Source organism: Octodon degus, unplaced genomic scaffold (assembly GCF_000260255.1).
Source record: "Octodon degus isolate 3935 unplaced genomic scaffold, OctDeg1.0 scaffold00086, whole genome shotgun sequence".
NCBI classification, from domain to species: Eukaryota; Metazoa; Chordata; class Mammalia; order Rodentia; family Octodontidae; genus Octodon; species Octodon degus.
The window spans coordinates 8682851-8692831 of NW_004524662.1; the positions used below are offsets into that span (position 1 = coordinate 8682851).

The window sequence follows — 9981 nt, forward strand, 5'->3', positions numbered from 1 at the left end:
TTCTTCTTCTGTGGTACTGGGGATCAAACTAAGGTCCTTTCACTTGCCAGACAGGCATTTATGCTGCTGAGCTATCTCCCCAGCCCCAATTGAGTATACTTTCTCCATTACAAATAACTTGCTAACCCTTATAAAACCTCAAGTTATTAGAAGTTGGTCCAGGAATATAGCTCAGCCGCACAAACAGCACCTGCCTGGCAAGCACAAGATCCTGAGTTTGATGCCCACCACCAGGAAAAAAGTTACCACATTTTCTAGAAATACAGTTACTCAACTCCTGCTGATAGTGATTAGCCAGTTATTGTGTCATTGTTGACTTGTTAATTCTTCTTAACCACAAATATAATCCCAGTTTGTATAAATTCAATGATGCTAGCTTCCTTTAATTGCATTTTTCATTGTTTGATACCACTGTGTTGCTTCATTGTAGAGTTTTAAAATAATACCACAGGCTACTTGGGGAAAATTTGTTTTAACTTCTTTTTTTAAAGAATTTTGACTATCCTTAGCTAGGGATGGTGGCACACACCTGTAAAACCAGCTCTTGGAGGCTGAAGCAGGAGGCTGACGGAAGTATTGCACCAAGTTCAAAGCCAGGCTGGGCACAGAGTGAATTCAAGGACAGCCTGAACTACACAGAAAGACCCTGTCTTAAAAAGCTAAAAGAAAAAAAAAAATTGTAACTATTCCAAGTAGCCTATATGTTTTAAGAAAATAAAATGTTAGGCCAGCAAGATAGCTCAGCATGGGCCGGGGAGATAGCTCAGTAGAATAAGTGCTTGCCTTGCAAGTGCTAGGGCCTGAGTTCAATCCCTGGTTCGGGCAAAAAAAAAAGCTCAGCAGACTAAGCACCTGCTTAGGCAAGCACAAGAACCAGGGTTCAATCCCTGGCACCACATGCCAAGCCAACCACCAAGACTGGGCATGGGGGTGCACACCTGTAATCCCAGCGCTGGGGAGGCTGAGACAAGAGGATCACTACAAGTGTGGGCTGCATAACAAGACCTTGTACCAAATTCATTTTTAAAAAAAGAAAACGTTTTTGCTACCTATCAAAAAGTTAATATTGGGGCCAGGGAGATGGCTCAGTGGAATAAGTGCTTTCCTGGCAAGCGCAAGGTCCTGAGTTCAATCCCTGGTTCTGCCAAAAAAAAAAAAAAAAAAAGTTAATATTGACTTTTGCATAATGAGATTGAAAATTAATTCTTTATGGGAAAATGTCTAGAGGCAAAAAAAAAATTAAGCAGTAATTTTATATAGACAAAAACAAAACACACTTTTCAGCAATACCAGTATCTGTTGTAAAATATTCCAAGAAGAAGAGATGATTGTTAACTAACAATTTAAAGTATGACAGCGACAGCAAGAGTTTTGTTAGTGCTACTGTTGGAGGAAGTACAAATGGCCTCAGGAAAAAAGTGTCCCTGTGCTACCAAACCCAAGCCTCTCTGGTGAACAGTGAGGTCTCCCAACCCCAATAGCCTTCTGTCAATTGTTCCTCTTGATTGAGGAAACTCTGGGCCTTCTACTTAAGATCTCCACTCCAGGATGACTGCAGTCCCACATCCTTTCCTCTCTAGTAGTGCCAAATAGGAGACATATTATCTAGGCCTTTGTTTAAACACAAAGGCTTTTAAAAATAGATTTTCTAAATTACAGAAATGCTTTTGTTTCAGTGGCCAGCAGACCCATGGTGAGTCAACATAGAATGGGAAGTGGTTGGGGTGCGCTTCCTACTCTCCAGTCAACGGTATTGTTCCTATGTCATTCACTATGGTATTCATTGCAGATGCTTTCTCTTTTCATTAACAGTGTGACCACTTTGATTTCTCTACAAGATAAAAATGACTCCTAAAGGTCCAGGGAGATAGCTCAGCATATATCCTTAATGGCCAGGTGTGGTGGCACATGTCTAATCCCAGCACTCAGGAGTCTGAGGCAGGAGGACTGCTTTGAGTTTGAGGCCAACCTGAGCTAAAAAGTTCAAGGCCAGCCTGAACCACATAGGGGAAACCCTGTCTCAAAAAAAACCAAAAAAAATTATTTTTTATCTGACTTGTCTCCCATTATGGTACTGGGGATTAAACCCAGGATCTTTGCACTAAGCTCTGTCTCCAGGCTTTTTAAAATTATTTTGAGACAGGGTTTCTCTAAGTCATGAAATTGCCCAGGTTTGGCTTGAATTTGTAATCCTGCCTCAGTGCCCCCAGAGTTCTGAGATCACATGCTCGGCTCTGATTTATATGCTTAGCAAAGTACTGGAACTTCCACAACCACCTTAAAACCTGTCTCTTGGTAAACATGTGCTCAGTAGAACAGTTCATTCTATTTTAAAAGAATGGGAGTTCCCATTGTTCTTGTTAACCTGTCTACCCTATTATATCACATTTAGTTTCTTATTTTTGAAACAAGATCTCATTATGTAGCCCAGGCTGGCGAGACAAACTCACAGTGATCCTCCTGACTTAGCCTCCCAAGTGCTGGGATTCCACAGACATGTGCCACTGTACCAGACACTTGGTTTCTGTCTTCTACAGACATTTAGAAATGCCTTTTGGATGGGTACAGCACCTCCCTGGTAAGTGTAAGTTGAGTTCAATTCCCAGTACCAAAGGAAAAATAATGCGTTTTGAGGCTAGGGATTTAGCTCAGTAGTGCAGTGCCTGCCTGGCAAACGAAGCCCCGAGTTTGATAAGAATTTCATTCACTGCAAATAAAATTAAAAAATAAAAATGCCTTTGTTACTTCCATAGAACTAGCATAACAAACTACCACACATTTGGTAGTTTTAAACAATCAAGGTTTTAGCCAGGCAGGGTGGCACACACCTGTGATTTCAGCACTTGGGAGGCTGAGGCAGGAGGATCACTACAAGTTCAAGGCCAGCCGTAGCTACGCAGTGAGTTCAAGGACAGTTTGAACTACATAGCAAGACTCTCTCCCAAAAAACAAAAAGATCTAAATTTTATTTTTTCAAGTGAAGGACTATGCTCCTGCAAAGACTTTAGGGCAGACCCCTTCCTAGACTCACCTAGCTTCTGGTATTCCTTGGCTGGTACCAGTCTGTCTCCATCTTCATATGGCCTCCTCCATCTGCCTCTTCTTTATGACTCCCTAAGGATATTTTTCATTGAATTAGGATTCATTTTAACTAGTTCAGGATGATCTTAAGATCGTTAGTTAAAGCTGCAAAGGTCTTTTGTCAAAGTACAATTATATTCACAGGTTCTGGACATGGGTATGTCTTGGAATCACCCAACCCATTACAGTACCCTAACTCCTAAATTAAAACCCAGCATTGCAAAGAATGCAATTCTTTTTGGGGACCAGGAATCAAACTCATGACCTCATGCTTGCTAGGCAGGTGCTATGCCACTGAGCTAAATCCCCGACCCTGGTAGGAATAAAAAATCTACATTTTTTATTCCAAAAACATTCATTAAACAATATATCCATAATCTGTAACATGTGATTTTTTTTTTTTTCTTGGTAGCAGGGATTAAACTCAGGACCTTGCATTTGCTAGTCAGGCATATATCCACTGAGCTATATCCCCAGCCCAAGTCTGGACTTTATAACTAATATGATAGTCTTTTCCCATTCATGGTTTTGATTTCCATGGTTTGTTATGCTTAGTCAACCACATCCTGAAAACATTAAGTAGATATTCCAGAAATAATTTATGTTTTGAACCTAGGGCTTTGCACACACTAGACAAGGCTTCCACCACAGAACTACATCCCAGTCCCTCAAATAACTATTTTACAGTATATTATTATATTATTGTGGGGTTTTATTTTGGTTTTTTGAGACAGGGTCTATGTAGTTCGGACTGGCTTGGAACTCATTATGCAGCCCCAGGATGGCCTCAAATTTGTGATGACCCTCCTGCCTCAGCCTCCCAGGCACTGGGATCACAGATGTGTGCCACCACCCCTCACTATTATTATGTGTAATGTCTTTTGTGCCTGGTTTATAAGTTAAACTTTATCATAGGCATCTATGTAGGGAAAAACATAAATATATATAAGGTTCAATAGTAACTATACTTTAAAGCTTTGCTGGAAAACCTTACAATGTACCCCCTGTGGTTAGGGGCACTTCTGTATCTCTACATGATTCTTACCATCAGCTTTTTTTTTTAGACAGGTTCTTGCTATGTAGTTCAGGCTGTTCTTAAATGTATTATGTATCCTAGAGTGGCCTTGAACTCACGGTGATCCCGTCTCAACCTCCAGTGTGCTGAGCCACCATGCCTGATTGAGAGAGTATTTCTGTACAGTTGAGGTTCCAAATATTTTCAGATTTGATCCTCATTATTAAAATATCAAATAGGAAAGAGATATTGTAGATGAGAAGAATGAAACCCAGATAATATGATGGCTTTCCTAGGGCCACATGAGTGGGTACACGGCCATGTCATGGAGAACAGAGGAAAAGGAATCAGTGTCTCTTGTGCTTTAGGGTTTGATTGGTACTATTTGTGTGTGTGTGTGTGTGTGTGTGTGTGTGTGTGTGTGTGGAACCGGGGATTGAACTCAGGTCCTTGCGCTTGCCAAGGAAGCACTTATTCCACTGAACCATCTCCCGGGCCCTTGATTGGTACTATTAAATAAGACAGGCTGAGACTGATTTTTTTTTTTTTTAAATGAAGGATCAAACTCACGACTTTGTGCTTGACAGGCAGGTGCTTAGGCCACTGAGCTATCTCCCCAGCCCTGACACCGATTTTTGAGCAATGAAGATTTATAATCTGGCATAGTAAAACTGACTGCCACTGTTGTTAGTCACCTTTCCCTCAGTGTACCATGTTCACTTTATTTGTTGAGTAACTACTATGCATCAAATAGAGCCCGGTCTCTGAAAATTTTTGTTCATTTATTTCTTTTGGTAGTACTGGGAATTGAACCCAGGGCTTTCACTCTGAGGTACATCCCCAGCTTTCAAAGTTTTTATTTTTATTTTGAGACAGTGTCTTGTTAAATTGCATAGGCTGAGCTTGAACCTTCAATCTTCCTGCCTCAGCTTCCAGAGTGCTGGGATTACAGATGTGCACCACTAGGCTCAGCTCAGTCTCTTTGTAACTGATTCATTTTTTAAGATTGAGATATAAATCTATGGATTGCCCACACCTGTCATCCCAGCACTTAGGAGGCTTAGACATAAGGATCACCATGAGTTCAAGGTCAGCCTGAGACTTGGCCTACAAAACAAACAAGAAAACCCCGAACATATCATCACATAATACTGAAGTGTAGAAGTCCAAGAAGAGGCTGGCAGTGGTCCCTTCAGGACCCCCAGGAGAACTCCTGACTTGCTTCTTCCAGCTTCTGGTATTCCCAGGTGAGCCTTGGTTTGTGGTAGGGCAACTGCAGCCTCTGCACCTTGCTCACACAGACATCAGCTCTCCATGCCTGGGTTGTGGTCCTCACCTGGTGTTAGCTTCTCACAGGAAATTGAGTCTGATGGGCATAAAAGCCCATGGACTGCAATATGATGTCATCTCAACAACCTTCTTTCCAAATAAGGTCACATTCTGAGGTACTGGCAATTAGGACTTCAACTTAATTATTGGGAGACATAACTGAATCCATGACAAATTCCCACACCTGGAGCTCACCCCATTGAAGTGTTCAATTCAGCCTGCTGAGAGACAGAATGAGACGTTTTCAGCAGACCAGGGCATCTAACAATGTTGGCACCACTCTTAAGTCACTCTAAAGGGTCCTGGAGGAAGCCTCTGAAGGGACTTCATTCACACCAGTGTAGGACTCAGGAAAGTAAAAGAAAAGGCCCTAAGTAAAAGCTGAGAGACAGAATTGGCTCCCATGCACACTATCTAGCTGGGCAGGAACCCTGGAGAGGCACTTCAGGGCGTTACCGGAGGGGCGTTAGCTGGCGCTCCACTCCAAGGGCGCATCTCACTTCCCCATCAGTCTGATACTCAGAAGAATGATTCTCTTGTTTTCCTCTTTTGCTTATGCAGTCTGGGGACTGAGTCCACGGTGTCATTCACGCTACGGAAGCACTCTTCCTTGGAGCTACATCCCCAACTCTGGGTCTCTTGCTGAAATCTATAATTTCTTGGGTTAAAACTGTATCTGCAGAGCTGGTGAGATGGCTCAGTGGTCTAAAGCACCTACTTAGAACAAGCTAAGCTAAGCAGAGCACAGGGACCCCGGTTCAATCCCCCAGCACCACATGCCAGCCAGGCCCGCCCCCTGGTGGGCTGAGCTGGCCACACACACACAAAATAAAAAAAAAAAAAACAAAAAAAAAAACTGTATCTGCAGGGTTTGGATAGGATCAGACACTGTTCATTTAGCAAAAAAAATAAGTTAATGCTTGAAGGAAACAACACTGAACTTGTTTCAAATTCAACTGCTTTGGGCCAGCAAGCTGAAATAGTTAAACAAATATACCTGTAGTATCAGAAGATTTGGGGACTGCGTGTATATCATTGCAAAAAGAACAATTCAGCAGGCTGATTAAGATTTGAGAGTTGGCCAGCAGTAGAAACAAGATCCAGGATTGTGAAGACCGATCTGTGACATTTTAATGAAACAACAAAAGGCTTCTATTAAAAATATGTTGTTTGTGGCTGGGCATGAAGGCACACAACTGCAATCCCAGCACTCAGGAGGCTGAGGCAGAAGATTCACCATGAGTTCAAAGCTACCCCAGGCTACATAGTGAGTTCAAGACCAGCCTGAACTGCACAGTGAGGCCCTGTCTGGAAAGCAGCTGAGATAAATAGATCTCATTCAGTGGTCATTATACCTACAAGACTGTGCAACCACTACTCAGCACATTTGCTTTGTTTCTTTCTTTTTTTTTTTTTTGGTGGAACCAAGAATTGAACTCAGGCCCTTGTGCTTGCCAGGCAAGCGTTTATTCTATTGAGCTATCTCCCCGGCTCCAAGCATATTTTTTTTAACTCCAAAAGAAAACCTGATATCCATTAGCAGTTATTGCCCAGGCCTCCCTCCTACCACCTGGCACACATAATTTTTCTGTCTGAGTGGGTTTGCCTGTTTGTAGGCATTTCATATAAATAGACATTGCATAGAAGCCAAACCATGTAGGAAGCCTTTTGTATCTACCTTCTGTCATCTAGCATGTTTTCAAGGTTCATTCTCTTGAAAATGAGAAGTACTCTCCTGCAGGTATGAGTACTTCATTCCTTTTTATGGTTGGGTAAGATTCTTTACAGATATAGCACATTTTGTTTATATATTCTTCAGGTGCTGGACACTTGCGTTGTTGCCACTTTTGGCTTTTATGAATGATGCAACTATAAATTTGCATGTATAAGTGTTTGTGTGAGTATTTTCAGGTCTTTCATACCTAGGAATAGAATTGCTGAGTCATAGTTGTTCAACTTCAGGAGAACTGTTTAAAAAAAAAACAAAACTCTTTTCCAAAGCAGCTGCCCAGTGAAAGTCTTATCAGCAAAGGTCCTAATTTTTCCACCTTCTCCAACACGTACATCTTTTCATGACAGCCATCCTAGTGGATTGTGGATTTGCACTTCTCCAGTAACTGATGATACGTGATGGTCATGTACTTACTGACCACTTACGAATCTTCTTTAACCAAATGTTTATTTGAAGTCCTTTGCCGTTTTAAAATTAGGTGACCTTTTCAGTGTTGAATCTTAGGGGGTTTTATTTGTTTGTTTTGTGTTTTGAGACAAAGTCTCACTACCTAGTCCAGGCTGTTCTCGAACTCAGTATATAGCCTAGGCTGATCTGAACTCAGAGTGATCCTCCTGCTTCAGCCTTCTAAGCACTGGGATTATAGACATGTGCTACCATGCCCAGTAGTTAGCAAATTTACAGTAAACTTAAATATAAATTACTTTTTTTAAAAATGCCTAAAATGTTTTAGTATTCAAAGCAGCAGACATGAAAATATTTCCTGTTAAATATAACCACACAGATTAGTCCACAAAATATTATTTAATAAGCCTGAAGGTTTTTTAAAGAAAAAAATTATTTCCACCGAATATTTAAAGAAAGGAAAATTTTAAAAAAGACTTTAACTTCTGTATAAGACAGTCCAGCACTCAGGGAGCCCAGTCCTGGTTTGCCAGGAGTGGGTCAGAGTCACTTGGTCACTGTATGGATTGCTGTGGTTCTGCTGAGTAAGCATATTTCAGTGGATGAACTAACAGCAGTTTTGTAATGAACCTTAACGATCTCCAGTAGTTTTATCTTTTTTCAGATTGTTGTGTCAGTCAGTGTAAAGCTGTCTAATTAGATTTAAAAAAATGTAAGTCTCAAAAAAGACTTAGGCCCTGTTCAAAAATAAATAAATACCATAAAGTAGAGAGATACTAAAACAAACACAAAGGATGGAGATTTGTCAAATAGTCCCCATAGCCAAATGAGAGAGCTCCCAATGGCCAAAGCTAGCATAACTTGAGTACTAGATTTTAACACAAAGTCTAAAATAAATGCCATATACTAACTCTAAACTGATAACAGTGATTGAGTACATGGCAGAAAATGGAGAAGTTCTGTCATGCAGAAGAACTGTAAATAATCTATGTAAATATTTCACCCTCAAGAAGGTAAACTTTGGGGAGATGGCTCAGTAGAATAAGCACTTGCCTGGCAAGCGCAAGGGCCTGAGTTCAACCCCTGGTTCTGCCAAAAAAAGAAGAAGAAGAGGAAGAGGAAGGAGGTAAATTTTAACTCCTTACACCTTAAGCATTAAGGGTACTTACTGAATTCCTTCCAAAGAATACAGATGAAAAAAAGAAGGCGGGGTGACCCAGGCCTATAATCCCAGCAGTTGAGAGGCTGAGGCAAGAGGATTGCTACGAGTTCAAGGCCAGCCAGGGATTCATAGTAAATTCAAAGCTAGCCTAAACTACACGATGAGCCCCTGTCTCCGAAATGATGAAACAAACAACAAAAAAACCAATACAATACACTGGGGAAGTGATAAGCACTCCCTCAGCTAGGTGAGCAGATTAACACCAGAGTCATACTAGTAGACTGATAACAGCGCTCTTGGTATGTGATGAGTGGCACATTACCTCTGTGGGCTTCTTCCCCAAAATCTGTAGCTCCAGTCTAATCATCAGAAGAACATCAGATAAACCTAAGTGAAAGGGTAGCTATAGAATAGCTGATAATACCTTTCAAACTTGCCAAGATCGTCAAAAACACAGAAAGCAAGAAAGCAAAAACTGCCTTCACCAAGAGATGTCTGAGGAGATATGATGACTACACGTAATATGGCACCCTAGATGGAATCCTGCAGGGAACAGAAAAGACACATTAGGTAAAAGCTAAGGAAATCTGATAAAAGTATGCACTTTAGTAACACCAGAGTATCCATACTAAGTCAGCAGTTGTGGCAAACTATGATGGTGCACACCTATAACCCCAGCATACAGGATGCTGAGGCAGGAGGATTGCCACAGGTTCAAAGGCCAGCCTGGGCAATTTATCGAGTTCTGGGCTAGTCTGACATACATAATGAGATACTGTCTCAAACAGTGGTGACAAGTATACCATACTAGTGTAAGATAATAGGGGACACTGGGCATGTGGTATAAGAAAACATCTTTACAACTTTTCTGTAAAACTATCTTAAGTTGAAAAGTTTATTTAAAAAAAATTTGTAGGGGCTGGTGAGATGGCTCAGTGGTCTAAAGCACCTACTTAGAACAAGCTAAGCAAAGCGCAGGGACCACAGTTCAATCCCCAGCACCACATGCCAGCCAGCCCCGCCCCCTGGTGGGCTAAGCTGGCCACACACACAAAATAAATGAAATTAAATAAATAAATAAATAAATAAAAGATCTTAAAATAAAAAAATTTTTTTAGGCTGAAGAGCCAGCTAGCTTAGCAGATTAAAGCGCCTGCAAGCAGGTGCAGGGGCCAGGGTTTTGATCCCCTGGCCTGCTATGCTGGTCCCGCCCCCGGGGCACACTGAGCCAGTGATTTAGACTGGGCCTAGTGGCAC

General features: G+C 41.4%; 1 protein-coding gene across 1 annotated transcript in view; it reads left to right on the plus strand.

Annotated features, from left to right (window-relative positions):
- Positions 1–9981, plus strand: part of Heatr5a (HEAT repeat containing 5A) — a 179247-nt gene that overhangs the window by 166750 nt on the left and 2516 nt on the right. The gene's annotated exons all lie outside the window — the stretch shown is intronic.